The sequence below is a fragment of the Callorhinus ursinus genome, unplaced genomic scaffold (assembly GCF_003265705.2).
Source record: "Callorhinus ursinus isolate GAN/ISIS: 27379988/994484 unplaced genomic scaffold, GSC_fseal_2.0 scaffold25, whole genome shotgun sequence".
NCBI classification, from domain to species: Eukaryota; Metazoa; Chordata; class Mammalia; order Carnivora; family Otariidae; genus Callorhinus; species Callorhinus ursinus.
In genome coordinates, this window is record NW_027397087.1 from 14,385,638 (window position 1) to 14,401,663 (window position 16,026).

The following is a 16,026-nucleotide window of genomic DNA, read 5'->3' on the forward strand; positions in this document are numbered from 1 at the left end:
TTAAAGGATGCTTCCTTAACTTGATACTGTGTGTCTAATAGAAACATATAGCAAGCATTGTGGTAATGGTAAAAAATTAAAAATGTTTCATGTAAATTCAGGAATAAAATGAAGGTACCTACTATTACTACTTTTATTTATTTTTTCTTTTTTTAAATTTTCTTTTTTAAATTATTTTTTATATTGTTTGTATATATAAAAACATATATATAATTTTTTTAAATTTTATTGTGTTAGTCACCAGACATTACATCATTAGTTTTTTGGGTTTTTTTAATGTTATTATGTTCTGTTAATCACTATACATTACATCATTAGTTTTTGATGTAGTGTTCCATGATTCATTGTTGGTGGTTCCACTGGGGATCGAACCCAGGACCTTCTGCATGTAAAGCAGAGGTGATAACCACTACACTATGGAACCACTACTTTTAATCAAGAATGTACTAGAGATCTAGCTGGAATGGTAGGCAAGAGAAAAGAAGATGTAATTGCATAGAAAGGAAGTGTATTAGTCTGCTCAGGCGGCTGTAACAAAATATTTGTGTGCCCTAGAGAAATTTTCATGTGTGTGCACCGGGAGTCAGGTAAGAGAATGTTCACAGAAGCACTGCTCATGTCAGCAAAGAAACCAGACATAGCACGATGTTCATAAATGGTAGAATGGGAAGTATATTGGGAGGAAGTCATAACATAAAATGCTCTACTTGTTCAACCACATTCATAATATATGCTACACAGATTGGCATGAATGAAACTCAAAATATTATTTTCTTTAAAGATTTTATTTATGTATTTGAAAGAGAGAGCGTGAGCTAGAGAGCAGAAGCAGAAGGAGCAGGAGAGGGAAAGGGAGAAGCAGGCTTTCCGCTGAGCAAGGAACCTGATGCGGAGCTTGAGCCCAGGACCCTGGGATCATGACTGAGCCGAAGGCAGCCGCTTAACCAACTGAGCCACCCAGGTGCCCCAAAAATATTATTGAATGGAAAAAGCAAGGAGCAGACAACCACATTATTTATGTAAACTCTTAAAACATATAAATGTAGCAATGCTTGTTCAGGGATACTTGTATATGTACAACAAAATGAGAGAGAATTATAAACAGAAAGAATGCATAAGAATTCAACTGGGACACGTCAAGAGTATAGAGGGATTTCTATTTTTGTTGTTGAAGGTACAGAGAAATTTCTATTTTTTTCTTTTATTTCTTAAGCTGCATGCTAGTACATGGGTATTGACTTTTTTGCTATGTATTATATACACATATAGACACACGGAATGTATATGTAAATATATATTATGTTCACTCACATATTTATATCCATTATATTCACTGTTTGGTACATATGTCCTATTTCATAGTAAAACTACAAAGAAAGAAAGAAAAAAGTGAAGGTTCCAGCTAGCATAGAAAAGGTTTCCAATATAAGCTATGGCAGTTGATTCTCAGGCTCCATTTCTTCCCCAAGCCTAGAAGTCACCTTACCTTATGGCTTTATGCTAAAGTAATTCCAAAAAGCCTGTGGCTGGGAATATACACACTTATATGGGTCCACAAAGACACACACACGCACGCGCACACACACACACACACACACACACACACACAGAGTGCAGCCACAGTTGTCGCAACCAGCTTTCCCCCCTCTAGCTCCACTGCTGAGACTAGCAAATTAGCAGGCCTCCATCACGGTTGGAAGAACAAAGCTGGCCAAAATGCTGGACCATCTAGATTTCCTTCTAGACCTGAAGGAGGGGAGGGCTTGGGTACTGGGAGGGGAAACTTGGCAGAGCCTAGGGGGTTTTCATGCCGAAGCGAGCTGTTTGAAGAGCCCTGGGGAATGCTGGCCTGTGGGGAAGGCATGTGTGGGGTTGACCTTCTGACCAGTATCAGGCGTATCAAATGCACTCACCATTCTGAGATTCCTTTTTCCCTTTGACGTTGCTAAAAATGGAATCAGCTGCAAACAGTATGTGACTGTGTATGGTAATTTGGGTAAAGCTTGTCAAGTGTAACATTTTGCTGGAAACATGGTATGGTCTGGGATCAAAATATTATTTTTAAGATGAAATGGAGTAGCATTCTGGCAAGCCAGTGCAACCTCAGAAGACTACCCGACCCATTCAAAACATTGCTTTCTCCCAGGATACCTCTCCAAACCCTGGCAGTGGCTTTCCTGTAGCTTGCCATGCTGGAGGTAAAAATCAGCGTAGAGTCCCAGGAGACTCCCTCTTAGTCCTAGAGCAGAGTCCAGTGAAATTCAGGAGAACTGGGTAGATTTTTAGCGTGATTACAGCTTGTGAAGTCACCATGTACTTTCTATAATTTTTTCCTGTGAATTGAGACAAGTTACATTTAGACCTTTTACAAAAACATAATTTTTGACATGATATGTCTGCCTTTGGTTCACAGTAAGTCTATCTCTGCTAACAAATACACTTAACTTTAGATGTTTTAAATTATAGGAAGTGGAAAACCCAGGAGTACTGGTGATCAGATGTAATAAATTTGTATTAACTCTAAGAACGGAGAATCTTTTAAAGAAAGAAGAGCTCCTTGGGTTTTCTCCTAATCATTCAGGTATGTCACCAGATGTAATAAAATCATACCACATTGTGTTTTATTTTGTCGCAATGAGTTCTGACCTTGAGGGGCATGCCATGATGTGCCTAAGGAATGGAATTGGCTTAAGTAGAGTCTATATTTAATGCCAACCTGGTAAATGGTTAGCATGGCTCGAATCTCAAGTTGTCTTAATGGTCCAGGCTGTTTGGGCTGCTATAACAAAATATCATAGACTGGGTAGCTTATAAGCCACATAAATCTATTTTTCACAGTTCTGAAGGCTGGAAGTCCAAGCTCAGGGTGCCAGGATGGTTGAGTGAAGGCCCTCTTCTGGGTTGCAGACCTCATTTGCTGTATGTATCCTCACATGGTGGAAGAGAGGCAAGCTAGCTTTCTGGAGGCTCTTTTATGAGAATGCTAGTCCCACGCACAAGAGCTCCCCTCTGACCGAATCATCTCCCCAGATGCCCCACCTTCTAACACCATCACCTTGGGCATTAGGGTTCCAACATGAACTTTAGAGGGACACAAACATTCAGACCACAGCCCTTGGGTTACTCCCCAGATGCGTGGTACAAATTCAGGAATATTTGAAAAGTAAGGAAAAGGGGAAAGAAAAGGTAGCAGGAAAAAAATACCTACATTCATATGTTGTATGTATGTATTACTGATGTGTGACCATAACAGGAGAGGAAGGAGAAAGAAGAGAAGGAAGAAAGACAGAAGGAAAGAGAAGACGAAGACAAAGTGAGGAAAGGAGAGTATGAAGAGGAAAAAAAGCAGCTGAAAGGATCAGGACAGGAAGAAAAGGAGGTGAAACACCTATTTAACACTGTGAACTGAGCAAGTTCCCACAAGCTCCAGGAGGCTCCCAGCAAGACCGCCTCCTCCCCTTGGTAGAAGCAGCAAATCAAAGGTTTCACTGCAAAGTATTTTTACTTTTCTTCCCCCAAGAGAAAGCGCTCTATTAGATCAACAAGTAATTCAAGCTTGGAGCCTGCCATAACTAGTCTAAGTACCATCTAGTTCCCAGCAAGTGAGGTGAAGGTGCTCTGTATCCTGAGCCCATATGCTCCTGCCTGACTGTCTGATCTGTTCAGCGATGCTCAGACTGACACAAAATAGATGGGTCACAGTCTTGAGGTTTGCCACAACAGAATTTAATCTAGAAGGTATTTTTTCCCACTGAGCTTTGTTTATTTAACTTAAACACATGCACGTGTGTACACACACATACAGAGTCCTTGAGATTAAGGCTTTTCAAGTAATTAAGCAGAGGCATGTTGTGCATCATTGTGCCTTTCCGTAGCGCAATGACACACCAGTGTTTTCAGGCCCGTGGTGATGTCCTCTCAATGATCTCAGTGATAGCAGGACCACCCCTCCACATAATCGCTGGCTAGTTGACCTTGGTGCCCCATCGTTTCTTGTGTTGGCAGCCTTGAAAGACAATGTCACTCTTTCTTCTGGTTCTGAGAACACTGAGATAGGGAGTTTGTTATTTATTTGTTTAGAGGAAAAAAAAAGAAGAGCTCATTTCAAAAGCACACAGTGAAGGGGGGCTGGGCTGTACCAGCTAAATCCTACTTTTGTATTTGATGAGCTTTACTGAGGATTTGCATACTCAAAAAGGGAAATTGAGAGACACTCACTCTGCTTCGTATTATTTCATATCCTATCACTGCCCAGTTTGAACTTCTGGAATGTTCCTCCTAATTGTTAAAGCTTTGTGATCCCCACAGGGACACAACCTTAGCAAGGTCACCAAAATGAAATGGTGGGAGATAGCTGATGTCCTTTACAAATGACATTGGAGAAGAGGAAAAAAAAATCATAGTTCCATAGCTAAAAATCCAACATTTGCTTAATGTTAAATTACTCATTATTAGATTATTAGAACATTCTTAGGGGGTTATGAAAGGAGATCACACAGGGTTACCTGCAGAGTATAGCTCTATGTCTCTCATACTTACATGGTGCCGATCACTGTACTACACAGCTCTACACATTATCTCTTTTAGTCTTCACCACAAACCCCAGAGGCAAAGATCATTATCCCCATTTTACAGATGAATAACATGAAGCTTAAAAAGTAAAGTGACTTGCCAAGGTCATTGGCTAATAAGTGGAAGAGCAGGGATTCAAACGCGGGCTGATGGACTCTAAAACAAGGACCTCTCCTCTCCTCTGCCTAAACTGTCCTGGATTAGAGTGTCTGGGTTCAAATCCTGGCTCAGCTGTAGCGTATGCATGTGTTACTGATGTATGACCATGAGCTGGTCACTCAACCTCTTTGTCATAAAATGCAAATAATAATAGGAGCATAGAGTTGTGAGAATTAGATGAAATGATACAAGTGCTTCGAACAGTGCACTTAAACCATGTGTATGGTAAGTGCCCATAATGTAGCTATTGTTAAAAATGTTTGTAATTAATAGATATAATCACCCGTCATTGCATGGTGTTTGTTCCTTTATCCCGGTTCTAACAGATCTATTGTACATGTGCCTTTTACTGAAAGCTCACTCAAATCTGTTTTGGAAGCAAAATGGGTATAAGTTACGTGTGAATTAATTTCAAATTTTGTTCCACCAAAGAGCCTGTTGCAGAAATATTTCCCTGTCCCCTTCTAGAGGATCTGAGCAGGAACTGTCCATCTACATGAGGACACCATCTGGTGGCCCTGAAATGGTGCCCTCACTACATCCCATCACCAGGAAGACAGGCAACAAATGATTATTGAAAATAAAATTTTAGTTGGAAACTTCGGGAATGGTTCTATTTTCACATATGGACACAGCCTAACTGGAACTGGGGCGATCTCTTTTTGGTTTCTTTTCAAGGTCTTGAGAGGAGCTCTGAAAAACATCTCAGGCCATCTGGCCTATTTTTTCATAATTGTGACTCCTAAGAGTAAATGTGGTCTAAGAAGATATTTGGAATAAAATAAACTAATAAAATCTTTATAACTTCATGTGGTTTTTCTGAATCTCAATCACTTATTCATTCACTGTTTTTCCTTTATTCTCCCAATCAATGATTCCGAAACATCTGTTCTGTACAAAGAAGGGTGATGGTGGGGGAAATTCAAAAATAAGCATCTTATTAGGGAACATTTATGGAATCTCTAGCTATTTAGCACTAGTTTAAGCAAAGTAAGAAATTTATGGGAACCTGTAAATGAAACATCCAGGGGGAGATCCTAGCCTTAAGCAGGGCTTGATCTGGGGCCTCAAGTGATGTCATCAGGATCCTTCTCTCTGCCTCTCAGCTCTGCTTCCCTCCGTGATGGCCCTGGACTCTGCAGGCCTCCAGTTTACCCCCTCACAGCTTCAAGGCTGGAGCAGGGAGGGCACACCTCTTTGCCAATTACTCCAGCAGTTTCAGGATTCACTCTGATATAAGGTATTTGCCCTGACTAGGATCTTACACCCATCTCTGACCAGTGGGACCTGGAGCATTTGTCCTCCCCTAGAGTCTGGAATAAGATTCACCAAAGCTCATGGATTGAGATGGAGAAGGATGGCACCCAGAGGAAAAACAAGATATTGTAACTGGGAAAAGGGAAATGCAAGAAAAAAACCCCAAAGATGTCCATTATGATTAGGTGGCAGAGAAAGCTCTCCAAATCTATTCTCCTCTAATTTTTAGTGGGGATCAAGGCCCCATTGAATAAAGAAACAAGCTCCAGCTTCCCTTGAAGCTAGGTTGGGGATAGGGCTAAGTTACGGAGTGTTAGCCAAAGGGTAGGTGGAAGTTCCCAGGTATCTTCCTTAAAAAAACAGCCGGTGCTTGCCCTTTGCACCCTTCATCCTCATCCCTCCTGCTTTATTACCTGGTTGTGTTCTGTACCAGAGACAGATGGCCATGCCCCAGGGCCAGCTAGAAGAAGCCAAAAATGCCAAGGCCAGAATTCAAGCAGAGATTGAGTCCAGGGTTCTTTCCATAGAGCCATCTTATCAAGGTCTGTACACAAAAGTTTGCTCAGCGAAAGACGTAAGACAAGTGAACGAAGATCCATCAGAGTGAAATCTGAGTGGGGTCACAAAGTTCACATTGACTTTGGAGTGAGAAGCTCCCCTACCTACTAAGCGTAATTGTGGGGAGGTAAATCAACATTTCTAAGCTCCCATTTCCACATCTATAAAGTGAATAATGATAACTGCCCTCTACTGTCATCACCTCTTCTTCCTCCTCCTCCAAGTTAGAATGTGATAAGTACCAGAAGAAAAAGCTCTCAGTGTTTTAGAGAGAGAAGTTAGTTGGAGCTGTGTCTTAAGAACAATGTTTTTTAGATAATCAAATTATTTTTCTAAGGGTAAATATTTCTAGGGATATATTTTTTCCAAAATAAATTTCTAAGGATAAATTTTTCCAGGCATAATATTTCTAAGGAGTTGGGCTTAGAAATCTGCATTTAAAACAGAATCTTTGTTGATTCTTCTTCAGGTGAACCATGGACCACATTTTGAGAGACACTTGGTTAGGAGATAACATAGGAGTAATACGTGGAAGGAGGGAAGGAAGGACAGAGAAGGAGGGAAAAAATATAGGCAGAAGTTGAATACTGGAAGGCCCTAAATGCTGAGCTACAAAATTCGAACTCAATAGTTCATGGAGCCATTTCATGTTTTTAAATAGTGTTTTTAATCCAACCTTTGATTTAGGAAAGATAATCTGGTAACTGTACACTGGAAGATTTGAAGGAAGATAACTGAATTAGGTAGCTCATGAATGGCTGTTGCAAGGCTAGATAACAGAAGCAACCGAAAGAAATTGGCAAGTTTTTTAAGAATGTTGTTTGGAAAATGAATGGTGATAAATTTAGACTCTAATGCGTTCTACCTAAGATGCCATTGGGATATGTAAGCAGGTGAAAAGGCATATCTACAGTTGTTAAAGGAGAAGTCAATGAAATCTATGTCATCCCCCAGGTTTGGGAACTTTTCTGTTTTAAAATAATAATAATAGCAACAACAATAATGGAAGCAATAGCAACAATAATAATTGGGGCAAAAAGTGACTGTGGTTATTTCTACTTAGCACATTCAACTACACTGGGGTCATACGGTTGGTTTGAACTTGAACTGTCATCACTCAGTTAGCATGTACGTGAGCTGCCTTCAAGCAGTTGAAGAAAAGTGGAATGTGTGTAACCCAATCCCACCGGTGGAGCCAACCCACAGAGCGCATACAGTTGCCTCTAGCTGAGATCACATGCCCAAGCCTGTAACGCAATAATCTTGTCAAAGTAATTGGCCACAGGTGGTCCACACAGCTGGGTGAACAGCTGAGCCTGTTCACTATTTTTGAGGCTGTCTTAACGAGTTGCTCAAAGTTGGGTATGTATGATCTCTCTACTCCAGTGGTTCTCACCTAGGAGCAATTTTGCCCCTCGGGGAACATATGGCAATATCTGAAGACATTTTTTATTGCCATGAGTAGAGGAGGTGATGCTACTGACATTTATGGGGCAGAGGCTGGGGATGCTGCTAAACATCTTACAATGCTCAGGACAGTACCCACATAACAAATAATTACTCAGCCCAAAATGTCAATAAAGCCAAAGTGGAGAAACCATGCTCTATTAAAACACAGACATGGGTTCTGTGTCTTCCTGTAATTTATTTTGTCTAGTAGAACACAATGGCTGTGTGATGATCAGGAACCAGAATGAAGAAGACTTATCCCAGCCCTGAACTCGGAAAAGGTATTAATGGTCCTGAATTTGGCAATAGAAAAATGTATTTAATCTCAGCTCTGTGTATGTGCATGTGTGTGCATGTGTGTGTGTGTGTGTGTGTGTGTGAGAGAGAGAGAGAGAGAGAGAGAGAAGTCATTGTGAAAAGTAATTTGCAAGCAGAGACAGCAACCAAATCTGGAAAAAGAAAATCATTTAATGCTAAGCCCTGACAGCACATGCACAGCAATGCCAAGATAGTGAATGAGTGGGATAAATCTAATCCCATAACCTCCAATAAAATACACACGAATTGTGTGAAAAAGGCAGAATTCCCCCCTCCTCCTCAACAATAATGAACAACAAAAAACTATGTAAATTCAGTCCTTCACAAAAATTCATCCTGTAATTTTCTATGGATTAACAGTGATTGCAGGAGTAACAAGAATATTGAAAGGGCAGAGAAGAAATGGCATTCCCAGAAACAATCAGCACTGGCAGCACTTTGCCTCCAAGGTGGGCACTGGGAATTTCCTGGTGGGTAGCAAATTATCTGCCCAGTGGGTTGTTCTGGAGTAGCCAAGCAGGTAGGGCTCAGCAGGACACAAAATGGTAATAGACAGTATACACTATAGTACAACTCCTGTTCTAGTCTCAACCCCACGAGGTCTGTAGGTAGGAAAACTCTGGAACTATGGTTTGGAAAGAACAGAAGGATCAGCAAGTCTGGAGGTAATGTGATCAGATTATGAAGAAAAAAGTTTTCCTTCCCACTTTACCTTGTCCTCTCCCCGCCAACCTTACTCCTTAATGCGGTATCAAGGAAACGATCCCAGCCTCCTTGAAAGCTGGCTAGAATATTCTGAGAAGAGACTATAGAAGCTATCACCTCTAGAATCTGTCACCTTAGGATTGGTGACGACAGGTGAGGAAAATTTTAAGAAATTCACGTGGGGGTTTAGTGGCACAAACTTATTTTCTTGCTGTTCTGGAGGTGGGAAGTCCAGCATGGGTCTCTCTGAGCTAAAGTCAAGGTGTCAGCAGAACTTCATTCCCTCTAGAGGATCTATGGGAGAAGCCATTTGCTTTACCAGGTCCTAGAGATCACCTGCATTCTTTGGCTAATGCCCCATTCCATCTTCAAGGGTAGCAGTGGCCAGTTGAGTTTTTTGTCACATGGCATCTCTTTGACATTAACTCCTTTGCCTCCTTCTTTCACTTTTTGAGGATCCTTGTGATTATGCTGAGCCCACACAAATAATCCAATATAACATTCTTATTTTAAGGTCAGCTGATCAGCAACATAAATTCCACCGGCAGACCTTAATCCCCCACCTTCTCATGTTTTTATATATATAATATATATAATAATAATTATTTATTTATACTTATATTGATTTATATGTATTTTTTCTGGGGATTTTTTTTCTGTAGACCTCTTTGGAGGGGCCATTAATGTACTTACCACAGCTTCCCTATTTGACCTCCCCTTTGCAATTTTGGGTTGGCAGCTAATTGAGGGCATGTGCAGTTCCAGGAACTGTCTATAAATAAATATGCGCTAAATGATTGAACTAAGCAGTGGGTGAGGAAGGGAAGTGTTAATATTCAGCTTCCTGACCAAACTTTATAAATCCTGGAAATAAATGTAATTACCAGAGCCTCTGAATTCACACCCACACAACTGACAACAACCCTCCAGAGACCCTGTGTTCCATCCTGTGGACAGCTTAGTCATGTTTCTGGCTTCACTTCTGACCCTAGTGGCCTCAGCCTCTTGGCCTATCCTGGATTTTAGTAGTCTGAGACCCAAATGGGCAAGACTGCTTTCCCATCTTCCCCACATAATCAACACACTCAGTTATGCAAACCGTGTCCTCTCACAGCCCTCTACCCTTTGCGTTGTTTTAATCACCTTGATTCAGGATGTTTCTTTAAAAAAAAAAAATCCCATGAATTTGTTCTAACTAATTAACCGCTTTCCCATTCAATCCAGTGTTTGAGCTTAGGAGTAGTGACTTGAATGAGGTTGGTAGGTCACTGTAGAGTTTTTATTTACTGGACTCCTCTAGGAAGTATTGAGCTATTCTAGACTCAGATTTATTTTCCTATTAGGCTGTGTGAAATTCTGACAACTGTAAAAATAATTATGAGGCTAAAATAGAACATAGCTACATGTGTAGAGCAAAAACATTTTATCCTTCCTCAATTAAAAGAAATTATTTGCCCTTTCCTACTAGAGGCTATTAAAGACATATTTAACTCTCTGTGTTCTGTGGGGGACAATTTGATCAATGGAGATTTTGCTGGAAGCATGCACTCCCAAACTGGCTTTCCATCACTTGTCACTTATGTCCAAAGCTACCTCATTTAGATAACCGGTTTATGGTTGTTAATTTTTAATATTAGCCTAATTGAAATACATACCTCAAGTACTGTACTTATTTGCCTAATTCTAGCATTCAACCCTTTTCCTCTGATATATTTGCTCTAAAACAGAGGGAATTATGTAAATATCTGGCTACAAGCCATGACAGTCATTAACCTTAATATATTTGGCACCCCCATTCATTAAAGACTTGCATTTGGCCCAAAGTTACCCAACAATCACTGACAAAGTTAACTGGAAGTTACATATTCCCACACCCTCCTTTCTCAGTCTCCAACGAGCATGCTTTCCAGCATCTACGTCCCAGCAGTGACATTGATTGTAGGTAGTACAAGCTACCACTGATTCGGCTTGAGGCCTTTCTACAGATCAAGATCTCTGTGATACCTTGTGTACATTTTCACTTAACTCCTTATACTCATAAGAGGTATGTATTATTGTCCCATTTTATAGGCAAGGAAACTAGAGCTTAGAGACAGTAAGTAATTTGCTGTCATACACTGAAAAATGACAGAGCTAGACACTTAATTTTGTAGAGCTAAGCGACGCCAAAACCCAGATTCTTGACCTCTTATCTAACTCTTAGAGATATGTTTACTATTCTTTAATTAAAATAGGATGTGAATAAAGATTATAATCGGAATTATTTTTCATAGTGGAATGGGAAAATGTATTTGTGGAATAAAATTTTTAAACATTATTTAAAAATGTTCCTTAGATAATTACTTGCTTTGTAGTATTATCTATAGCCGTTTTGCTGTTAGAATGGCTGGTTAGAACATGCCCCATGTGATTTGCCTTCATCTTGGACTTTCCAGCTCAATGCCCCCACTTCACAGTGTTATTCTGTGCTGGTTAAACGTGTACTGTCACTATTGGGGAGTGGGGGCTCCCCTATACATTTTTTAGTGGTCCTCATCTATCAGTGATGATGGTTTTCAGTTCTGGCTCTCTGCTTTCTGGCCTCCCTGGGTATTCTTTCCTTTCCAGGTATTCCCTGGATATTCCCTGTTTCCTGGGTATTCCCTGCTTTTGTGAATCTGTACCCCATCTCCAGGCCCTTTGCCACTCCATTTTCTCCTACATTTTCTTTTCATTTGTTTACTTGCATCCCATCTTTCATGGTCAAGTACCCTCTGTTCTCTCTTGTCTTAATTCAGCAAGCATCTGTTAAGGGCCTATTGTATTTGCAACTCTGTGTTCCATGTGCTGTGCTCCAATCTTTCTTCCTTTTTTTTTTCTTCTCTTTTTCTCACTTTTCTGTGGTTGCACCATTCTTTCAATAAGTAACAAGTGGGGGAGAGGAGCTAGCTCATGTATGTATATATATGCGGGGAGCAGGAATTGTGGTCCATGGCTGCTTAGACATTCACGTGGCTTGTGGGTCACCCAACGGCCCTCTCCATCCGTCTGTTCTTCTTCCCTCAAGTCCATAGTATATTTTTTAGAATAGGGTCCAGGATTATTGCCAACAACACTCAGCTCAAGCCAGGAAACCAACCCACTGTAACGTTCTCATAGACAACATCATCACTTAGGATCAAAGAAGTTAATATTGGCAGGAAATCTAATGTGGGGAGTAACTTTCTTCTCTCAAACAAGAAAATGCACACTATCTCATAAGAGAGAACAAATTTTATATAACTCTGTGCAGATCTTTCACAAACTTCAATAATATCTGCCCATACCTTGTTCCGGGATTCTGTTATTTCATAGAAGAATTGCATTTTTAAAAATTGCTCTTTTTAAAAATTTTTATTTATTTATTTTTAATTCCAGTATAACTAGCATTCACTGTTATATTAGTTGCAGGTGTACAATATAATGATCCAACAGTTCTATACATTAGGCAGTGCACATCACGACAAGTGTACTCTTAATCCCTTTTATTTCACCCATCCCTCCCACCCATCTTTCCTCTAGCAGCCACCAGTTTGTTCTCCATAAAAAATACCACTTTCATAAAAATATAATGGTTCTAAAATGAGATGCTCTATCTATTCATTCATTTATCCAACAGATATTTATTATGCCTCTTTTATGGACAAGACAAGGTGTTAGGTGTTATTGATGATACAGAAAAATCTGCCACCTACTTCACTATTTTTCTTAGAAACATCCCTGCTTATAAACTCACTGAGAGGTAGATCTAAGTGTTTGCCCAATATTACTGTAGATATTCCATTTGTTACCAGCTGGTCCTTTCTTCTTCACTTTTACCCTTTGGTTTGGAATAAATCTAAGTGGACAGCTATTACTTGAGAGTGACTTTACTCCCATAAAGTGACTTCTTCCCTAGAGCAAATTATGGTTTAGGAGAGAGAGGATAGTAATACCTGTTCTTTTCCTTAGGTCCCCAAATTATGGCTCTACTATTTCTTGTAGGAGTAGCAACTAATACAAAGCCTCCCTGGCACCTCACAAAGCTGGCCGATAAAAGAAATGAAGGATGGCTGAGCCTTTGAGGGTGTTTTCCAAGATAAGGGCAGGCATCGTTTCAGAAAAGTCAAAAAGGTGCTAACAATGCAGGAAGTAAAGGCCTTTGTAAGACTGAATGAAGGTGGAATAGGATGGAAAAATCTACTGCACAAATCATTTGAAAAGGCTTCCTTCTCTGGTGAGTGGCCCACTCAGAGAACACTTGAGCTTGTAACAAACCACAGGAAGGACCTGCTGACCACAGGTCATAAGCCCAGCTCCCCTCTGCCCCATGGGCCAAGACTTCTGGGAAAAGAGAAGAAGTTCTTCTCAAATCTTCAGCTTCCTCCCTGGCAACTACCATTGCTCGGTAATTCTGAAAGCCAAAACAACCCCCCTTCCTCCCTAGCTCAAGCACAGTTCCCATCTGACCCCTCCATCTGCACTGATCTTTCTTTTTCCAGAACTGTTTCAGCTCTCATAGTTCACCACTCACTAATACACAATTAAAAATGGCCTTATTCGTCATCTCAAATCCTTTTTGGGAATAAGTCAAGGAATTGTTTCATGTTGTCTGTTGTTTCATATGCACTAATCTTCTTTCTTCAGATTAGTAACTCTTTGAGGGCAGAACAAATACCTTACAAATCTCAAAAGTTGGTGTGGATCTTATTTCCTAAATTAAAATTTAACTTATTATGGGTCTACAAGTAGCAGTTCATGTATGAGAACAATAGGACACAATATTCTCTTTTTTTTTCCAGATAGAATATTCTAAATTTGAGATGTCTCTGAACATCCATGTGGTCACTATTGTCATGTTTCCTGGGGTCATATTCTCACACTGAAGCCAGCACATTGCTGGGACCTGCAACAGTCTACTGGGGGATGCAAACCATCTAAAAAATATCTTTCAGGGAACTTCTAGCTTCCAGTTCCACATGTAAGGAGCTTAGCAGTCACCAGTCCATCCTAACAACATATAACAACTTTTCTTAGATCTGTAAGAGAGAGGAGGACACAGGACAAAGCACTGTCCAAGACTGGAGAGACAGGTGAATACAGGAGACATAGCTTACCAGAACAGAGACTCAGGAGTGGAAACTGCTTGGAAAACCTCTACCAGGTTAGAAAAATCTGAAATGTAATTGATGAATTGCTGGGGTTAGAGTGTAGACAAGCCTGAAAGTTAAACATTTTAAAGAGACCCAGTCTTCTGTGAGTTTTACCTCCAGAAGCTTAATCAGGTTCTCACAGTAAATTATAAGAAAATTCCCCTCCTGGTTCTAGAGGGGAGGGGGGTGGGGGGATGGGTTAGCCTGGTGATGGGTATTAAAGAGGGCACATTCTGCGTGGAGCACTGGGTGTTATGCACAAACAATGAATCATGGAACACTACATCAAAAACTAATGATGTAATGTATGGTGATTAACATAACAATAAAAATTAAAAAAAAAAAAAGAAAATTCCCCTCCAGCTTCTGGCAGGGCTAGGAGAAAAGGAACTATTTTGAAATATGGCAGAGCACTCTGTTCTTCTTAACAAGTTCTGATCTCAGGAGAAACTACCTAGAACCTAACCTGCTAGGATATTATCAGAGCTTAACTCTTCTGGGGGAAGGAAAATACCCAACTCTGTATCACTCTAGCCTTTCATGTGGGAGAAAGGAAATAATCAACTATGGTCTACCCTAGCCATCTTGTCCCACCTAAAGGGGGAGAAAAAAAAAAAATCCCTGAGAAACAGTTGTGATAGTCACAGTCCAAGGGTTCATTAAAAAAATTACAATTAATCATAGGACTACAGACTCATTCCTCTCTCCCCACACCTGACAGCCACATTACTAAATGTCCTTTTACCTGGCACATCATGCCTGACTATCAAGACAAATTTACAAGGTAGGCTAAAAGGAAAAAACCCCACAATTTGAAGAGACAGAGCAAACACTGGAACCAGACATGGCAAGAAAGTTGGAATTATAAGGCTGGAAATTTAAAACAACTATGATTAATAAGTTAAGGGCTTTAATGGATAAAGTAGACAGTGTGCAAGAACAGGTAGGCAATGTAAGTAGAGAGATAAGAATTCTAAGAAAGAACCAAAAAGAAATGCTAAAGGTCAAAAACACTGTAACAGAAATGAAGAATACCTTTGATGGGCTTATTAGTAAAATAGACATGGCTGAAGAAAGAATCTCTGAACTCAAGATATATCAATAGAAACCTCCAAAACTGAAAAGCAAAGAGAACAAAGACTGTAAAAACAGAACAGTTCTGGAAGCCGAGAAGTCCAAGATCAAGACACCAGCATGGTCACCGTCTGATGAATATGCTCTTCCTATTTCATAGCCAATGCTTTCTCTTTGTGTCCACACGTGGTAGAAAGGGCAAGGTATCTCTGTGGGTTTCACTTACAAAAATACTAATCCTCTTCATGAAGATTCCACCCTCATGACCTAAGCACTGTCCAAAGGTTCCACCTCCAATGCTGTCATCTTTGGGGGTTATGATTTCAACATATGAATCTGGAAAGGACACAAACATTCAGATCATAGAAGAGATTAAGTAGGAAAGAAAGAGAAAGGGCATAATGACTAATAACAGAAATGAAAGAGACATCACTACAGATTTTGTGGACATTAAAGTGATAATACAGGAATATTATAAACAACTTTATGCCCACAAAATTTAATAACAAATTTGACAACCTAGATGAAATATACCAATTCTTTGAAAGATAATCTGCCAAAATTCACACAAGAAGAAAGAGACCATTTGAGTAGTTCCAATATTGGTTAAGGAACTAAATAAATAATGAATAACCTTCCAAAATAAAAAGCACCAGGCCAAATGGTTCACAGGTAAACTTAACCAAACATTTAAGAAATAAATTATACTAATTTTCTACCATCTCTTTCAGAAGGTAAAAGCAGAAGGAATACTTCCTAACTCATTCTATGAGGCCAGCCAAAA

General features: G+C 39.9%; 1 non-coding gene across 1 annotated transcript; it reads right to left on the reverse strand.

Annotated features, from left to right (window-relative positions):
• Nucleotides 1-351: 351 nt before the first annotated feature.
• Nucleotides 352-424, reverse strand: TRNAV-UAC (transfer RNA valine (anticodon UAC)). The gene has a single exon. It is a non-coding gene; the product is annotated as a tRNA-Val (tRNA).
• Nucleotides 425-16,026: the final 15,602 nt, after the last annotated feature.